We start from the raw sequence: 20,130 nt of genomic DNA, 5'->3' as shown, positions 1-20,130 counted from the left end.
AGATGTTGGAGTGATCAATCCCTGAGGTCCCAGTTTGCAAGACCAGAGAGGAGGAGTCCCACAGGCAGAGTCTGAGGATTTCATCAGTGAAGCCATGGCACCAGGTCTTCTGACTGATTCTCCTTCCATTTCATGGAGCAAATCAGTCATTCCCAGTCCATATGAAAGCAAAAGTTGAGAACTTTTAAGACAAAGATTAGCAGAACACCACATAGACAAACCATTTATTCGCTTTATAATTAGGATTTATAATGGTTTGTCCTCTAAATCAACCAGTGTAACTGACATTAGAGATAGTCACCTAAAACTATAGAGTCAAAACTTCTCAGGTACTATTATTAAGAATATTAAAAGTGTTTACTTATGATGCAAGTGTTTTTCAGACTAAGGAAGGCGTTTTTTTTACAGCAGTAGAAAACTCTGTTCCATTGCTGCCTTTTTTCTTGAAGCATTTGAGTTATTGAACGCAACATCTGCACAGAACAGGTAGTTTGCTTTTCAAAAAACTTTAGCAGAAAGAGATATTTGATGAATTTGTAATGTGTTTGACCTTGAGAAACTGATGAAAATATCTGGTTACTTTGATGCTTCAGTAAGTAACTTTTTAGAGCTGGATTTTACAAGCCCCTTAGCAAATTGGTTTTGCAACGGTGTTTTTCCTTGTATCTGATATATTACTTGGATGCTGACAAACCTGCTGGAAAAGAAAAACAAAAAAAGAAAAGGAAGGTCTAGCCAATAGCTTCTGCAATCACTATAGATGCCCAGTGGGTATTGTGGGGCCTTTTAATTGAAACCAAATTATGTAAATCCACTTCGATGTGTGATGAAAATGCAATAATTCCAAAGAGTGAAGAACTAGACCCATCAGCACAGTTGAAAGTTAACTTCTGAGACGTTAAAAGATGTTCCTAGGTCTGCAACTTCTTGTTCTTTGTCCAGGAAATTTATTTTCCAGACAATTACCTCTATAGGGAAAACCCAGGGCTGGAGGGAACAATTTTACAGAATCTCACTGTTATTGAGTCAGCACTGCTAGCTATTAAATAACAGGTGGCAGACTGTGATTTATATGCGGAAGTTGCACTAAGTAGTCATCCTACAGAGGCCCTGGCCCTCAGGAAAGGAAGCAAAGATGATACATCAATTACTATAAAAATAAAGCATCTCACTTCTTTAGTTCAAATTGCTTACCTATTAAATAATAAAAAATATAATTCATGATTCAAGATACAATGTCACCAGACACTATCCACATATGTGACACTATCCACATATTTCATTTCAGTCTTCAATCACCCTTTACATGTTCATCACACATTGGAAAAAGAAAACATTAATGAATGCTGCCTTTCATACAACAGGCACTGGGTATTTCCTAGTGATGTTTGTGACAGCGAGCCACAAAGAACTTGAATCAAAGTGTTTTAATTGAACAACCCCCGAAAGTTTATTCAAAGAATGATTATGAAATATTTATTTTAAAGTATTTTTGTTTTTTCATTTGGTATTAGTCATTGGTTTGTTTGTTTGTTTTCCCCAGTAATACCGGATGTATTCCACATGTCATGTATTTTTGTCAATTCACCAGGGCTTTGGGTTTCATAGACATATGCGGGATAAACTGGCATTCTAACTAGTCTGATACTAACCGCAAACAAAGAGCTTTTGGAATTGTGTGGGAGTGCTTTTAGCTGTTGGGGATAATATTGGAATTTGTTGATTGATGATTAGTAATGCAACACACAAAGCAGTCTGCACAATGAGGGATGTCCCACAGAAATGTAGATAGTGCCACCCTGAAACAATACCCGAGGAGTCAGTCACCCTGCCAAGCAAGCAATCTAAATAATTTAATTCACTTCAGGTCTTTATCTCACTGGTGAGTCTTATGCACTGCTATAGCATGAGGTCCATTCTTCCCTGTAGCTTGGGGCAAAGTAAGATTAAACAGATCCAATTTTGTAGACCCTAAGAGAATGTTTTGGCCACCAGACATACTCCAGGCTAAAGGAGTCAAGAAATACCCTAAACCCAAAATAGAAAGAGAGGATTTTCAAACATTTTATAAGGTTCCAATATATAATAACTTCCTAAGACTCCTCTTAAAATTCATGCTGACTCTCCTGGATGATGCAACAAAGAAGAGGAAGAACAAAGGAACATTATGGGGAAACTAGCAGTCTTCATTTTTTTTATCTCAGAGAGGATCCCCTCCACTTTTGGATGGTTGGCTGTTGGCATGGATAGTTTCCAGCATCCACTCATAAATAGTGAAGCATCAAGGTGTTATTGGATATTTTGCAGATATTTTTCAGAGCCATATTGCTGTCACACATTCCCTTTCAGGGAATGAATGAAGGGTGGTAGATTTGAAGTGTGCTGCTTGAGTTAACCTTTTATATCTATTAGTATGAAATAAGTTTAAGTCAATCAAGTTAATATTGAAATAAAAACACACCAACTGCTCCACTTCCAGGGGCCAGCCCCTGACCAAGACAGCTGTGCAACTTTGAAACTATCATGTACCCCAGAAAAGCCATGTTTTTAATCCTCATTCAATATTATTTGGTGGGATCTTTTTGAATAAGTTGTTTCCATGGAGATATGACCCACCCAGTTGTGGGTGGTTCCTGTTGATTAGGTGGTTTCCATGGAGATGTGTCACCATTCATTCAAGGTGGGGTTGCTTACAGGAGTCCTTTAAGAGGGAACTATTTTTGAAAAAGCTTCAGAGCCCCAGACAGCCAGAGACCTTTGGAGATGCAGAAGAGAAACATCCCTGGGGAAGCCAATTTGAAAGGAAAAGCCAGGAGAGAAAACTAGCATACATCGCTATGTTCCTTCCCAGCTGACAGAGAAACCCCAATGCCATCAGTACTTTCTTTGGAGTTAAGGTATCTTTCTCTGGGTGCCTTAGTTTGGACATTTTTGTGACCTTAGAACTGTAAACATGCAGCATAATAAATTATCCTTTTAAAAACCAACCGACTTCTGGTATATTGCATTCTGGCAGCATTTAACCAACTAATACAACGGCCTTCACCTCCCTTTAACTTGACTATTTAAACAGGCCTCACCTTGGCCCCAGGCCCCCAACCTCCCTCTCTGTCCTTACACAACCTTGATACACTTGAGAGGCTCTTAGCTAGGTAATGCCTTATCTCCCTCTCCCTTTCTCCTTGATCCTTACCAACTTCAGGTGGCCTAATTACTGCAAAGGTTCAAATCCACATTAGAACACATCCATTAAGAAATAAACCAGTTTCTGCTTGATGTCATTACTAAGGAAGTACATTACTTTCTAGCTACCTCCTCAGTATTTCCTTAGTTAGTCCTCCCTTCTTTCATGTCATACCCAAACTATTATACTCATTCTTAGAAATGACATGTGATCAATAGACCTTTGATTACGTTCTTATATTAGCCCCTGAGATGTTTCCAGCTTGAAAATGATATATGGAACATAAATGATACATATAATTGAAGTCTAACACAAATTCTGACCCTTCTGATATTAACAGTGTCCTGAAAAGCCCCCCAAACATTTGATAATATTCTTCTACTGTTTCCCCATGACAGTCCATTGAGTCTCCCAGGGATGCTGATTTGGAACCACCCTATGTATTTTGAGCCTCTTCTTGCTTTTATTGCCATTTTCATTTTGATATTTCTAATTCTTAAAAGAAAAAAATAGTGCTTGTTACCTTTGAAGGTTAAGGCCAATTTTGTAACCCACCTATAAAAGTCAAGATGGACCAGTTAATGCTGCAGTAACACCAGTCCCAAATCTTAGTGTCTGAACACCACAAAATCTTTGGTTCTGAGACTCTACAATAAGTTAAATTTAAATGAAGAAGAACAAAAATCCCCAGATAGTAGACATCTGGTCTGGTTAGAATCTGTTATGTACCCCAGAAAAGCCTATATTCTTTTAATCCAATCTTCTGGAGGCAGATCTATTGTTGGGTGGGGCCTTACAATTAGGTTGTTTGCATAGAAATGTGACTCTGCCCATTCAAGGTGGGTCTTAATCTACTTGCTGGAATCCTCTGAAGGGAGAGACATTTGGGGGGAGAGTTCAGAACTGAGAGAGTTTAGACAAGCAAACGAAAGAAAATGCCCCAGAAGAAGCCAGAAGGACCCACAGTAGCTGAGAGAGTCATTCTGAACCCAACCCAGAAGAGAATAAGGACCAGCAGACATTGCTATGTGCCTTCCCCTGTGACAGAGAAACCCCAGATGCCATTGGCCTATCTTTAGTGAAGGTATCCTCTTGCTGATGCCTTAGTTTGGATATTTTTATGGCATTAGAATTATAAATTTGTAACCTAATAAGTTCACTTTGTAAAAGCCCATCCATTTCTGGTATATTGCATTCCAGCAGCTTTAGCAAACCAAAACAACATTTTAACTCTTTGAAGACAAAAACAGAATGGACTGTTTTGACTAAACATCCATATGCTCATTATGTTCTTCATTGATTGAAATGTTTAAATACACTCTATCTGTTAGAGGGGAGTACAAAGATCTCTATGAAAGAAAAAGAAAAAAAGATTTCTCACTTTCACTTCACATCCAGTGTGGGCCAGTAGGGTTTCTGTTCATTCCAGTACAATAGGCTTCATCTTTTTTTAAAAATATTTTTATTATAAACAACAAACGTACAAACTTCTTGACATAAAATATACTTGACATGATTACAATCAATGGCTCACAATATCATCACATAGTTGGTTATTCATTACCATGATCATTTTTTTTAACATTTGCATCATTCCATAAAAAGAAATAAAAAGCAAAAGAAAAAACTCATACATACCATACCCTTTACTCCTCCCTCTCACTGACCACTAGTATTTCAATCTACTAAATTTATTTTAACCTTTGTTCCCCCTGTTATTTGTCTATTTCCTATCCACATTTTTTACTCATCTGTCCACACTGTAGATAAAAGAAGCATCAGACACAAGGTTTCCACAATCACACAGTCACATCAAAAGCTATATCATTATACAATCATCTTCAAGAAACGTGGCTACTGGAACACAGCTCTACAGTTTCAGGTACATCCCTCTAGCCACTCTAATACACTATAAACTAGCAAGGGGATATGTGTAGAATGCCTAACAATAACCTCCAGGATAATCTCTTGACTCTGAAATCTCTCAGCCACTGACACTTTGTTTTGGCTCATTTTTTAATTCCCCCTTTTGGTCGAGAAGGTTTTCTTACTACCTTGATGCTGAGTCCCAGCTCATTCTAGGATTTCTGTCCCATGGTGCCAGGGAGTTCTACACTCCTGGGAGTCATTGTTCCATGAAGGAGGGGGAAGGGCAGTGAGTTCACTTGCCATGTTGACTGAGAGAGAGAGGCCACATCTGAGCAGCAAAAGAGTTTCTCTGAGGGTGACTCTTATGCTTAATTTCAAGCAGGCTAAGCCTATCTTTTGCAGGAATACATTTCATAGGGGCAAGCCCCAAGATTGAGGGTTTGGCCTATTGATTTGGTTGTCCCCATGGCTTGCAAGAATATCAGAAATTCTCCAAATGGGGAAGTTGAATTTTTTCACCTTTCTCCCCATTCCCCCAAGGGGATTTGCAAATACTTATGTATTCACTGTTCAAATCACTCTGGGATTTTTCGGGGCATCACACTAACCTGGACAAATCAACAAAATCTCATGAATAGGTTTCATCTTAACCCATACCTCTTTCACCTGGATGGGGAGTGTTCTAGTGTGCTAGCTGCTGGAATGCAATATACCAGAAACAGAATGGCTTTTAAAAAAGAAAATTTATTAAGTGGCAAAGTCAGCTAGCTTTCTCTCCAGGCTTCTTATTTCAAGAAGCTCTCCCAGGGGCGTTTTCCTTCTTCATTTCCAGAGGTCTCTGGCTATGTGGGCTCTTGTGGCTCTTAAGCTTTTTCCAAAATGGTTCCCTTTTAAAGGGCTCCAGTAAGCAACCCCACCTTGAATGGGTGGAGACACATCTGCATGGAACCCATCTGACCAAATGACCACCCACATCTGATTGGGTCACATCTCCATGGGAACAATCACAAAGCTCCCACCCAGCAATACTGAATGACGATGAAAGGACATGGCTTTTCCGGGGTCCACAAGAGATTCAGATCGGCATAGCAGAGAAGAGTGCAGCATTTACACAGTGTCTTTTGAAGGCTTCTTTCTGGAAGAAGCATGCAGGCCGCTTTGGGCTCCTGGTCACATGTCATTGATCAAAGTAAGGCGATAGCTCACTTCAAAGAGGGCAGGGAAGCGCTATGTCACATGTGCCCAGACATGGAAGAATGAGAATGTTCATAAAGATCTCCAAGGGCTTACTCCCCACCTCCCAAATCTTGTTCTCAGCAGTCTAATGCCTTGGAATAGCATACTGGCACTTGGTTTTGTTTCTGCCAAATCCTCTACTTAGGGAAGACAATGATAATCCCAAAAGCATGTCTGTTAAGACTCATTTACGACACTATATAAATTTTAAGTATGTTAGTTAAGTTCACCATGTTACATTTAAGTTCAACTTACCCCAAGAATTCAATTATTCATTTATAAAACTGCCATTTATAAAACTGGGTCAAAAAGAAAGTATATTCACGATTCTAGTTAAGACAATAATTGGTGACTAGAAAAACCATTTTCTATTCATATGGTCACTTCGTGTTTTCCCAGGACTCTTTCATATCCCAAACTCATTATAATTATTGTCCATGATCCTATACTTAGCAAGTTCTTTCTGATCACCTTCCACCCCTACTGCCAAACTCAAATGGTGCTGCTGCTCACGTCTAAAACGTTTAACATTATCTACATTCAGTGCATCTTCCAACCTCAATTCTATTCTCCCTCTTCTCCAAATTGTCTTCTCTCACCTATTTTCAAGGTAGTGCCACTTATTTTCTATGCTAAATAAGGCTTGTCTGAGGAAAAAGAACTAATTGTTACAACTCCCATTTGGAAACAGCAAAGGTTGTTAGAAACTGCTCCCTACTGCTTGAGGCTACAAGTGCTTCACTAGGTTTTACACGTTTGTTTGACAATCTCTCAGCAGGAAAGGCTGTGGGGAGAGTTAGAAAATGAAATAACAAGGAGATTGGATGTCAAACTTTTTTTTTCTATAAGTTCTCCAAATAAGAGTATCACTTCATTGCCGAATATTGAAGACTTAAAATTTTGGCAGACCCACAGTTTTGACAGCCTTGGAATATGGCTTTCAGTTACTATATCTCATCAGTTTATCCTATAGAAAGTCACTTTCTTATCATCCTGGGCCAGACTTGATCAGCTCAACTATAGATTATTGCCACTAACTTCAAACTACTTCCCCAGTTTCCAAGTTGCCCCTCATCCAATGCATCCTACTGTTAAAAGTTAACTTGCTTAAATACTTGTGGCAGGGTAAATTATTGAGATGTTAATTTTACTTTAATCTCTTTGTTTTGCAGACAAATAATTAGAGGTAGATTTTATGCCCATTCCCAAAACCTGTTCGTTCTGAACCTAGGCTGTTAGGTTTTTGTGAAGTAGAGCTATAAGCAGAAATTTTCAGAATCTAGAGTCCATCCCCCATATTAAGTCTTTTGTTTTGTGGGAATAAGCCAATTGAGGGAGGTTAGTGCTTAGGGGGAAGAAAGCAGGACAGGCTCCCTAATGGAGGAGACATGGTTAGTTTTAGCAAGATGGTGGAGGAGTCAGAGTTGTCAGGTTTCTAGAGTAATATGGAACTGTGTCTCCTTCCCATACAGGTGCCCAAATGGTGAAAGGATCCATAATAGAATAACAGGCCTTCACCACAGAAGGTCATGGTGTTGGAGCCATGGAGAAATAACATGTCTTCATCCTTGGTCAGGGGGTCTGTAGCTGTCTGCTTTGAAAGAGACACATGGGTTGAACGAGGATATGGGAAGTGCAGCATCTGTGGACTACAGATTAGAAACCCTTCCCCCCACGCCTCTTTGACCTGAATCTCAGGGAGGGTGAAACCGACCCCCACCCATCCCCCCAAAATGTAAATATGACCGAGGTTGTACTTACTGTCATCTCTGGTAGGTAGAGGTCAAACCTGATGTTTCTGATCTGGAAAATAAAATTAGGTGAAGATTTCCTCATGTGAGTGATGCACTTTATGAAAGAAAATAAAGTTCTGGACAATGTGAAACAGGCAAGGATGACTTTATTCATAGGTGCCATGGTAAGGGAGAGAGAACTAACTGAACTCAGTTGAAAAAAAAAAGACAGCAAGCTTTCCAAGAGCTGGGTTGGAGGATGGCAGGGGCAGGGCCTGTTGATCACTGGGGTGGGTGAGGGATTTACTGAGGTTAGAATTGGGACCGCTTGGTTCTGAATGTTTTCCTCTGCAGTTAATAGGCCACCTGTGGTCTGTGAGGGCAGGGAAAGCAGGAGAAGGAGATAAATACCTAGTTAAGAACCACTCAGGTGCCTGGAGACCATTAGGGCTTGGTGAGAGGGAGGGCAAGGGCCTGGAGTCAGGGAGAAGATGGTCAAAAGTTTAGTCAAGCTACAGGAAAGTTAAGGCAATCTTGGTCAACTCTAAATTCATAGCCATCTCATCATAGCTAAATTCATAGCTAAATTCATAGCCACTTTCAACAGTGTACCATTGACCCTCCTGCTCAGGAACCTTCACAGTATATCCTTCACCTATCCCAGTGATGAGACCTACTTGCTGTATTAAATCTAAGCTCCAGGGGTAAGTGTTCAGAGGCCTCTAGAGTTGGTCTCTGCCTTAGCTATCAAAATTATTTCTGCCTATACCCAAATACTCATTTCTTACTCTGTTCGGACTTCCATCTTCACTCTGGCCCCATGGGCCAGTGTTTGCTCATTCCTTGATCTCTACAAGCTTTGTCCCTATGTAACTTTAGGGTATGAAATAAAGCACTTTATCTGTACAAGCTAGAATTATTTTAGTTACTTCACTAGGGTTAAAGTTCTTAATAAGATTAAAATCTCCTTTGGGGAAAGAATCATTTCTTACATTTCCATCACTCTCATAATGACTCATAAGGGGTCAAACGTGAAATAAATAAACACTTCTTAATCAATTGCATTATATGTAAATGCTTCTTATATAGCACAGAGTCTGGGTCAAGTATCTCATTCAGAGAGACAGCACACCTTTCAGGATAAATAATTGATATAAAGTCATCACAGTAGAGAAGTACAAAAGATGATTGGTTGTTTTATCTGCAGATATTTTTAACTGCTTCAGAAGACATGGAAACTGGATTGACCAATAACCTGCTACTTCAGCTCTGTAGAGTACAAACTGGTGCTGCCTGGAAGGTGAATATTTCTGCTCTGAAGGAAGAACTGAAGCCCAACAAAACTGGACAGATGCTCAAATCACTGAACAGTGAGGTCAGAAGCATCAGGTCCTGAGCTTGTATTTTCTCTGCAGTGCTACTGTAGTAACTACTAACTTAAAGGAAGCAAAATTGGAGAGACCAAAATCAGAGGAATTATACAAAGGAAAAGACCAGAGGTAACCCCGATAAATAACTTGGCTGTTTATCTCATTTAGGAAAAGACAGTAGGTATAGAAGTCTCCTTTGCATTGCAAATGCTAAACTAGGAACTATCATTGTACCAATTTTTGTGTAGGATCTTAGACTACTATATGTGTGTTTTTGTGTGTGTGTATATACATACATACATATATATATATACCAACAGGTTTAATTATTCACCTTTCAAATGTGCCCTGAAAAGCAGAACCAGATATCTGATTCAGTACTTCAAAAGAGAGAAACATGTCAAAAGATGAAACCAAGTAAATTAACGTTGTCTTGATGTGATAATCCAATCTTCATTAAAATGCAGGCAATAAAACTTAATATTGCTTATGTATATGCTCTTGCCATATCCCCCCATGACAGGAAATTCTAAGAAAGTGACTGACTCTTACAGGTCTCCCTTTTCTGCTAACCTTTCTTGTTATGAAAGGCACAAGACAAGATCAGTCATTGATTGGGGAATTGAAGCACTTCCATAAAAAATGAGTATGTCGACAGAAATGCCATCAGTTCCCCGGCATGCAGGTCAAATATTCCTTAATCTCACTTGTGTCAAGGGATTGTATGACCCCCCCCTCGGACAAGGACAGCCAATATTGCCTGCACCAGGGACCGGACCTGTGGAAAACGTGTTGAAAAGAGACATTACGAACCGAAGAACAGCAGTGCCTCCCTCAGACCGGCAGGATTGTGTGTAACTGCCTCTCAAACGCCACACGGTATTTTCAATTTTACTGTCTGACATTTACCGGAGGGAAAAAGATACATAAGTAATGAGGCAAAAGGGCATTATGAGCCTGGTGTGTATTTTCTCATTACATTAAGAAATGAGCCTGGCAAAAATTGCCCTCAGAATTCAGAATTAAAAATGAATTAAGTGAGTATCCTTCACAATTGTCAGAGCATCCTCAACACATTCAACAATTCTCAATGCATACATGCGGTTGATCTTTTTTATGACTCACCCCTGCGATATCACTCACTTGTTTTCACTGTATTAAACTGCACATTTTTTTTAAGTTGGTATATAAATGCCTGCATCTGTGCCTGTCTCCTGTAACTATGGTATTTTCTTCATAACAAGAGCTGCTGCCACTACCGACTGTCTCATATTTGGTAGGCACAGAATTAGTATTGTATATGCATTCTATCATTTAATCCTTTTAAAAAACCCTGCACAGTGGGCATGATCACTGTAATTTTGCTAAGATAAAGAAGTTAAGTGAAGTCATGCAACACCTAAGCGGTGGATCTAGTTTCTTGAGGGCAAAATTGAATCTTTCCCCCTTTACGTTTTCCCCTTATAAAGCCCAGCCTTCTCTGAGTTCTCAGTAAAGACATTTCTTCCTGGATCAGCTTGCACACATGAACAAAACAGCAGGTTGAAGTGTAATTAATGTGGCTGTATAGTGTATACACAGACAAGTCTCCGGGTCAGCTCATTCCGCTCTGGAGTGACTGATACTTACACATGTGCACACTCAATCTCTCTTTCTCTCTCTCTCTCCTGCACATGTGCGTGCACACAGATAGAGTTGGACTGCATGTTCGGGTCTTAGCACACAGAGTCTGATTCCTGATGATACTGAAGGGATCGGACATTTTTTCAGCTGAGAGTCACCTAGTCATGCTAGCCGGGGGGTCTGTGCAACCAGATTTGCATCAGATTCTTACCCAACAGCTACAAAAGGTGCTTCACAACGAATAGGTGTTTAATTTTCTGGCTTTTAAATCCCCAAAACACTTACTCCTTCCTTGGGATTTCCTAGTTCTTGGGTGGTTGCTCTGACAAGGAGGAAGGCAGGTGGTCAGGGTTGTAATTATAGTCTAATGGAAACTGCTCTTTACCTTTAAAAGGCACCTCTATATCTGGCTTGGTTCCAGGAACTTAGAAGTTCTTAATGCTGTCTCATGTCTAGAAAAAGAAAAAGAAAGAAAGAGAGAAAACCTCTCCCAGCACCTGTATAAGGTGCTTAAAATGTCATTACCACCTGTAATTACATGGAGAATCCAATTACACAGCTAAAGAATCAGATTTGTACCTATAATTTGTACCTGTTGACCATGTTGCCTATAAAAATGACAACTGTTGAAGCACACATAGTGGGTGATTGTGTGCATCTTGAATAAAAGCTCCGAAGAGCAATTAGAATATTAAAAGTAATAAGGAATAATAAGAATAAATGAGTTTCACTAAAAATAATAGAATTTCACAAATGTTAGGCTGTCAAAGTAGGAGAAAAGTGTCCTTGAATGAAAAAATAATTCATATAACATTGGAGTAAATAAGAAAGAAATTTAATACCATTCTAATCGAGACATATTGCAGTTTTCATATTCACTATAGAGACTTGCCTCATGTCGCATAACAAAATGTGAGGATCCTCTACAGAGATGTAAAGTTTCCTGGGAAGAGACAAGTGGGTGGGACATAAATGAATGTTGGAATCAGTGAAACAGAGCCAACCAAACTCCTTGTGACATTCATCGTAGCAATTTCATGGTGACAATAAATTATGATCCTTTTTCTTATAGATCGTGGAGTGATAAATGCAGAACTGTCTGATAACCTATTACATGGTCGGTAGCAGGGAAGGGAATGGAAAATGACAGGAATAAATAACATAGTCTGATCAGTTACTGGCACACAAAGATTTCTGGGGCCTCTGCTCTGCGTGACAATCCCTGGTCTCTTGGGAGCCGATTTAGGAAAGATTGCCTGTTGCCACAAATAAGTTCAATTGTGTGAAGAACAGAAAGCATCAGTTTTTAGAGGCTCTAGTTAGGTTTTTTCTATACTGCTTACTATATGAAGTAAATTAACTTTATAAAAGGGTTGGTTGATACAAATTAAATTAGCATGCCACGTGAAAAAAAAAAGACAAATTCCCTAATTGAATTATAAATCCTTCAAGGGACAGAGTTTATGAGTCCTAATTTATTTCTAAATAATCTGCAGATGTCCATAAGTCTTCTAGAGGAAATAAGATATACAATAAATGCTTTTTGCTTAATTTCTCTATGTTGAATTTGTTACATGTGTATTTGTTATATATACCATATATATATGGTATGCGACTATATATAATAGAACATTTTGTCTCATAAAAAGTTCCTGGTCCAGACATGAGCAATAATCTGACTTTCAAAAAATTGAAATAATGGTAACTATTAAATAATACCCCAAATCACACTGTCTGATTTAAATGCCAGTTGGCTTATTATTATTTGATTCTTGAAGCTGTTGTTGGATTCTCCTTTTTCATCCTTTACATTGAAAAGCATTGTTGAGGCTCTCTCTTTTTAAAACTCTTACCTCTCTTGCTGTGATGACACAATTTTCTCATAATTCTCCTCTGGCCTCAAACCATCCTTTTCAGTCTTCTTTGCTGACTCCTGTATACTCAGCCCTCTTTTCTCTCAGAAGTGCCCCCGACTGATTTCATATATTTCTGTGGCTTTGACCTTCATGTAGGTACCATTAACTTTTGAAGATATATCTTCAACAAAGATCCACCTCGTGCCAGAAAAGTACTTGTAACTGCTGGCTAGACAGGTGTGTCTAGTTTTCCAGAGCCAGGTAAAAGCCAGCCAATATTGAGCCATCTTCCCTTTCCATTCTATAATCATCCTCTTAATTCCAATCTTAATTCTCAGCATCACCATCTACCCAAAAGCATAAACCAGACTCCAATGCCAACTCCATCCATTCCCTACCTCCTCTCCTCCCTCAAATCTAAGTGTCTACAATCTGGATTGATTCTTTCTCTGTATGCTATTACTGGGGCCTGTATTCAGGCTTTCAGCATTTCCCTAATGCTTTTCTGTGGTCTCCTCATTTATTTTCCTGCTGCTAATTTTGGCCACCACTTTAATTTATTCTTTGGCATACTATAAATCTGATCCTATCACTTTACTGCCTAAAACCCTTTGATGGCTTTCATCTCGCACAAGATAAAAGCCAAACTTGTTAATGTGGCCTTCTGGTTCCTTCCCAAATTAGCTGTCTCTTCCTTTCTTACTCCATAATCTCTTATCTCTCCCTGTATCCCATCCTGCATTTTACCCACTATGAAAAATAACTTTCTCCTTGTTTATTTCATTGTTTGCTTGGCAAATCGTATCTATTGTTTTGGTCTGCTAAAACTGCTGTAATGTAATATACCAGAAGTGGGGATTTATTAAGTTATAAATTTATAGTTCTAAGGCCTTAAAAATGTCCAAACTAAGGCATCCAGGGATATCTTGGCTCTGAAGAAAGGCTGAATGGCATCTAGGATTTCTCTGTCAGCTGGGAAGACACATGACTGGCATCTGAGTTCCTACTTCTAGGTTCATTTCTTCCAGCTTCTGATTCCAGTGACTTCCTCTCTAAGCATCTGTGGGCTCTCACTTAGCTACACCAGGGTAAAACTTTGGGTGTCATCTCTTAGCTTAGCATCTCCCAAGGCTGGAGATTTCTTCACTTCAAATTCTGGCTAGTTCTGTGAGTTCTAGTTTAGCACCTGGGCTTTTTCTCTCTTGATCTCCAAAAGTCTGCTTCTGAGTCAGTTCTGTGTCAACTCTTTTAAGGACTCCAGTAAATTAATCAAGACCTACCTTGAATGGGCAGAGTCACATCTCCATCTAATCATAAGGTCACATCCACAATTGGGTCATGTCTCATCTCCGTGGAAGCAAGCTAATCAAGAGGTCCCATCCTACAACATTGGATCAGGATCAAAAAAACATGACTGGCCCACAAAATTGGATTAGGATTAAAAGAACATGGATTTTCTGGGGTACATAGTAGTTTCAAACTAGCATGCCCATCCTTCAAGATTCTGAACAAGAATCATTTCTTCTCTGAAACTTCTTCCTCAAGCTCCCTGGAAAACCCAGATGTTTCTTCCTCTGTGGTACTACACAACTCTGTGTGATTATCTACCATAAGATTTCTCCCATTATACTGGGATTATTGTTTAGCAGTAGACTTTGAGCTCCTTAAGGTAAGGGTTCATTTCTTACCCAAGTCTTCGTCCTCCTAACTTAGCATAGGTCCACACAGTTGGGCTTGAGCACTAGTTGTTGAATAGGTAGTTATAGTTATAGAGTTAGTTCATTAATATATCATTAGATGGTTATTTAGAGACCTGCCCACAGACATTCAGATAGTTTTGTTGACTAAAAGCTAATTATCTTGAAAATTTTTCCTTTAGGAGTGAGATAAAGTGCAGTGAATCAAGTGTGTCATTTTTATTCTTCACCGCCTTCCTCATCACCTTCCTCCCAAAAATATTTATTGAGAATTTCTTTCCTGCTTCGTGTATATATGAACATTGTACACCAATGTTAAGGCAGTATTATTTGCAATAGAGAAAAGGTGGAAACAACCCAAGTGTCCATCCATAACAGATGAATGGATAAATAAAATGCAGTATATATATATATGCAGTGGGATATTATTCAGTCATGAAAAGGGATGATGTTCTGATACATAGTGCAACACGAATGAAACTTGAAATCATTATGCTGAGTGAGATAACCAGATGCAAAAATACAAATTCCACTTGTATAAAATGACTACAGAAAGCAAGTCCATTGAGGCAGAAAATAGATCAGAGGTTACCATGAGCTGGCAGGGAGGGGAATGAGGGGCTCCTGCTTCATCGACAGAGTTTCTATTTGGGGTGATAAAATATTGTGATAATGGGTGGTGGCAATGGTAGCAAAACATTGTGAAGGTAGTTAATTCTACTGAATTGTTCACTTAAAAATGGTTAAAGTGGGAAATTTGAGTTATATATATATTACCACAACATTTTTTTAATAAAAATAAGCAAGACCATTTCTCCACTAAAATATGATGTTACAACTTGGTATGTGATCAATATCATAAGACTATATAAACCTAAGAGCCATAGGAGTTTAGAGGAAAAGGAGTTTGAGATCAGAGTCCAGGAAAGTTTTCACTGCAAAAATGGCATTCAAATTGGGCATTGGTGCCTCAATTGTATTTCCTCGCATGGAGATGATGGAAGGGTCTGCTAAGCAAGACAATCATGTGGGAAGAGAGGACAAAAGAGGGAGGCAAAATTCTTTAGTGAATCCACAATAATACGCTCTGAATGGTGTATCTGCAAACTAAGGGAAGTAGTAAAACCCCAGGCAGGAAAGATGAGAGGGCTCAAATTGCGGAGATTTTTAATGCTGCTAGACTTGAAGTGGTCAGAGTTCCCCAAGCCACGGAGAGTTTTAAACTGGAAAGTGACATCATAAACCTACATTAAGGACTGCTAATGTATTGATTGTTTATAATACACTTCAGAGGAGTTTTTAGTTCAGAAAGTGAAATTTAAAATATCAGCTTTCGCGTGGTTTCTTGCATATGAAAATAAATGAATTAGAATTTATTCAACAGAGACACAGAAAATTGGTTTATTTGCATAAGGTTTAAGAAATGAGAATAAGTAAACTTCTAGACTCCTATATATCAACATATGGTAGCTTTCCAATGTTTAAACAGCAAATAAAGCAATTTCCATTGCTAGAGTCGTACGGTCTTTTCGATAAACAATTACTGCAGCGCAACCTGCTTACTCTGAACAAATCCTTATCACAGGGGGAGAGGCTAACACAAATGTACAAATAAAATATTTTGAAGGGGGGAGTATTCACTAACCTTTAAATAGCACTGCTGGAATAAGTTTAACCTTTTTTTTTTAACCAGTTTGCCTTACTGGGGAAATGTTTCTCTTTGTGTTGGTAGGTGAGACCAGTACTGCACATCAATAGTTGAGCATTGTAGCTTAGAAGGAAGGTGTGCGTCCATCCTCTAGTATGTGACCTTGGACCAGTCGACCAACTCATGGTCTGATATATACCAGCTTCTCAACTAGTTTGAGCAACATCATCCTTCCTCTATTAAGCATTTTACCATTTTCTATAGACTATGTAAAAACATTAAGAACACTTGATAAGCATATACGATGTCTAGAAGAAATACAAGTTTAATTTTTAAGGCTTTCAATGGTGTAACCGTTCCATTATCCCCAACTGAAAAATGGCTACAGATTCATATTATAATTCATTATAATATGAATTATCATGCCTCATATTTTCTCCAAAAATAGACTTAAATTGCAGGAAGGTTGGGCATATACTTAACATAAGTCACAACATATTTAAATTTCTCTTCCTGCAATCTCTTAACAATGCAAAATTTAATATTCCATATCAAGAATGGGAACCTTAAGTTTCATATGAGTACCGAAAGAGTAAACACCCGTAAAGTGCTCTGAATACTGACTAGTACATAGAAAACACTAGAAAAGGATTTGTTAACCCCATCATCGTTATTAATATGGGAACGGGTTCATATTCCTTCATACAGCTTAGAGAAATCACCTGTTAGGTATCTTATGTTTACACTTGTTAAAATGTTCTAGAAATAGCGTTCTTGTTTAGATGCCAGATCGTAAAACCTACTGCTAAGAGGCATGGTAAATTAGTCATATCCAACCTAAACTAGTCTTGATTCAAGCTTTGGTCTTCAAAAGGCAGGTTTCCAAGGGTAAAATAAATAAATATACAAATAAAAAATATAGGGCAAGATCCTTAGCAACTTCATTGAAAAGAACAGACAATGGGAACCCAATCCAGAATAAACAGTAACAACAAAAAACAGCCATATGTATACCAGTGGTCATTGTCTCCTTTTTGCTCTCTTTGTTTTGGGTGTTTTGCTTTATTTGTTTCTGTTCAAGAATTACAAAAGAAAATCTTGAATCCTTGAATTCAGGGATTTTAGAAAGCCTGATCTAATAATCTTTTGAATCAAGATCATTTTCCCCTCCCTGGAAAAACTTAAAGCCCTAGTAAAGTTAGATAAAGAAGTAAAGCTGTTTAGAAAGGCTTCAGGTCAGTGCTCAGGCATAGTGAGAACAGCCCTCCACCATAGCTTTATGGTGCAATGACATAGCCTATGACAAGCTCAGAGAGGTTAAGTAACTTGTCCAAGGACACACAGAGGAATGGGGAAACCACCAATCAAATTGACGCTGTCTACTTTTAGAGCCCATGATCTCAATCAAGACAGATAGAAGCATTCTAGTCAAACTTAGGTTGAGAAGTGAATCTGAGATAACAGAGGGAGGGAGAAGCCTACACTTGAAAAGGATACCCTAAACTCCAAAAGAAAATAAGTAAGTCCTCCACCCCCAAATAACAAGGAAATAGAATAATTCAGATTGGTCAATTTCACACCAATTTGTGAGTATAAAATCCAGTGAAAATGAGACACCTGTGCATCATCACCTGCATTAAATGAACATAATATTGCTTACACCTATTTGGAAGAAATCAACTGGCATGAGAGAAGGACTGCCTGGGCACCAAACCCTATCCCATAGTTACAAAGATGAATACACAAATACAAGGAGGTAGACCACACTGTGGGAAGATTCAACTACTCAGAGCCAGGCACTGGGTGGAAAACTGGATTGTGTCAAAAAGGAAAATGGAGTGGCATTTCGGGGCTTTATAAGAATAAATAAACTGGAGCAAACAGTGTTGAGAACTTGTGAATAATGCAGACCTGTTGCTTCTCCAGCTGTCTGTGATCAAATCAGTCTCTGCTCGCTGGGCAAGGGCAGCCCTCCAAGGAAGAAACAATAACAGTGAACTATTTAAACAGCAGCATCTTGGATCTCTATTTTTCTGAGACTTCTTACACAAGGAACCAAGAGAGTGAGCCCTGATTCTGCCAGTCCATGTGTGCTGGTTTGAAAGGATGTATGGACCCTAGAGAAGCCAAGTTTTAATCTAAATCCCATTTCATAAAGGCAGAATATTCCCTGTTCAATACTGTATGTTTGAAACTGTAATTAGATCATCTCCCTGGAGATGTGATTTAATCAAGAGTGGTTGTTAGCAGGATTAGGTGACGACATGTCTCCACCCATTTGGGTGGGTCTTAATTAATTACTGGAGTCCTGTAAAAGAGGAAACATTTTGGAGAATGGAAGAGATTCGGAGAGAACAGAGAATGCTGCAGCACCACGAAACAGAGAGTCCACGAGGAAGTGACCTTTGGAGATGAAGGAAAATGCCTCCCAGGGAGCTTGATGAAACCAGAAGCCAGGAGAGAAAGCTAGCAGATGCCACTGTGTTTGCCATGTGCCCTTCCAGCTGAGAGAGAAGCCCTGACTGTATTCACCTTGTGCCTTTTCACTTGAGAAAGAAACCCTGAACTTCATCGGCCTTCTTGAACCAAGGTGTCTTTCTCTGGATGCCTTTGATTGGACATTTCCATAGACCTGTTTTAACTGGGACATTTTCTCAGCCTTAGAACTGTAAACTAGCAACTTATTAAATTCCTTTTTAAAGCCATTCCATTTCTGGTATATTGCAGCTAGCAAACTAGAATACCATGGTTCTCTTTCAATGTGGCCAAGTAGGGTGAAACAGGTGAGGATATATGGAATCATATCGTAATAATTCCACCTGGATTATATAAGAATGACTGGGAACACAGTAAATAAGAATATATGCAAAAATGATTTGGAAAACCTGGGGAGGGGGGAAAAAGTAAAGCTACTTAATGGCCACAGTTCCTGTGAACAAAATAAATGTATTTGTGTATATTGGTGTGTGTCTAACCTACATACCTAATTTCTTTATAATCTGTATGAATGCATTATGTGTATTTTAAATTCAGAAACATTTTTTAATGCTTGCACAAATTGTTCATTTTAGGTTTTTAATTTTAATGTTTTTTCTTTGTTTTAATATTAAACCTACTGTATCCTAGCATATTATTTGACTTTATGAATCCTGTTTGTGATGAGCAGGGAAATGTTTACCAAAAAATATGTGTGTTGCTACTGTATGGTACCAAATGCCACTAAGCCCTAAAAAGAATTTGCCTATCACTCTCTCCTTAGCCTTGAACATCATTAATAATCTTTCGACGGACCATTCCTGATCACACAGCGCCTTTTGTCTCCTAATCTCAAATGCACAACAAACATTCATTTTCCACACCGGCTTGGTGAAAGCAAGTACTGTTATCCACAGTGTTATAAATGAGTGAGGTGAGCTGGAATGACAACCCAGAGGGACTGGGAGAGTGGGGGAGCTCAGAACAAACCTTTATTGCCAGAAGCTCGCTCAGGTTAGAACTGTTATCCACATGCTGCATTAAATCCTGCTTCATTCCTACCTGTTCATTTAAAATTTCTGGAAGCATCTTCAATTTTTCCAACAGAAACTTCTTTTATTTTCCCCACTTACCTCGCCAGGTAAAATTCCAGGTGCTGATTATATATCAGTGAAGAAAATAAAGAAAATCTCTGTGATCCACAACTACTGCCTAGACTTTTTACCCATCTGTGCTGGTTTGAAAGGATGGATGGACCCTAGGAAAGCCAGGTTTTAATCCCAATCCCTTTTGTAAAGGCAGCGCTTCTTCTAATCCCTATTCAGTACTGTATTAAAAACACTTGAGAATGAGAGATTCAGAGAGAGCAGAGAGGAACGACATAGCCACGAGAAGCAGAGAGCCCGCAAGCCAGTGACCTTTGGAGACGAAGAAGGAAA

At 38.9% G+C, this 20,130-nt stretch overlaps 1 long non-coding RNA gene across 5 annotated transcripts in view; it reads left to right on the top strand.

Annotated features, from left to right (window-relative positions):
• The window catches only part of LOC143677592 (uncharacterized), a 71,681-nt gene that overhangs the window by 4,251 nt on the left and 47,300 nt on the right, over positions 1–20,130 (top strand). For all 5 annotated transcript variants that reach the window (XR_013172709.1, XR_013172706.1, XR_013172707.1 and 2 more), the window contains exons 2-3: positions 9,230–9,521; positions 10,110–10,271. This is a non-coding gene — a long non-coding RNA (uncharacterized LOC143677592). The remainder of the gene's footprint in view (positions 1–9,229; positions 9,522–10,109; positions 10,272–20,130) is intronic.

The sequence above is a fragment of the Tamandua tetradactyla genome, chromosome 3 (genome assembly GCF_023851605.1).
Source record: "Tamandua tetradactyla isolate mTamTet1 chromosome 3, mTamTet1.pri, whole genome shotgun sequence".
Lineage (NCBI taxonomy): Eukaryota > Metazoa > Chordata > Mammalia > Pilosa > Myrmecophagidae > Tamandua > Tamandua tetradactyla.
The sequence above is the reverse complement of the archived record's forward strand: the minus strand, read 5'-3'. Positions and strand labels throughout refer to the sequence as shown.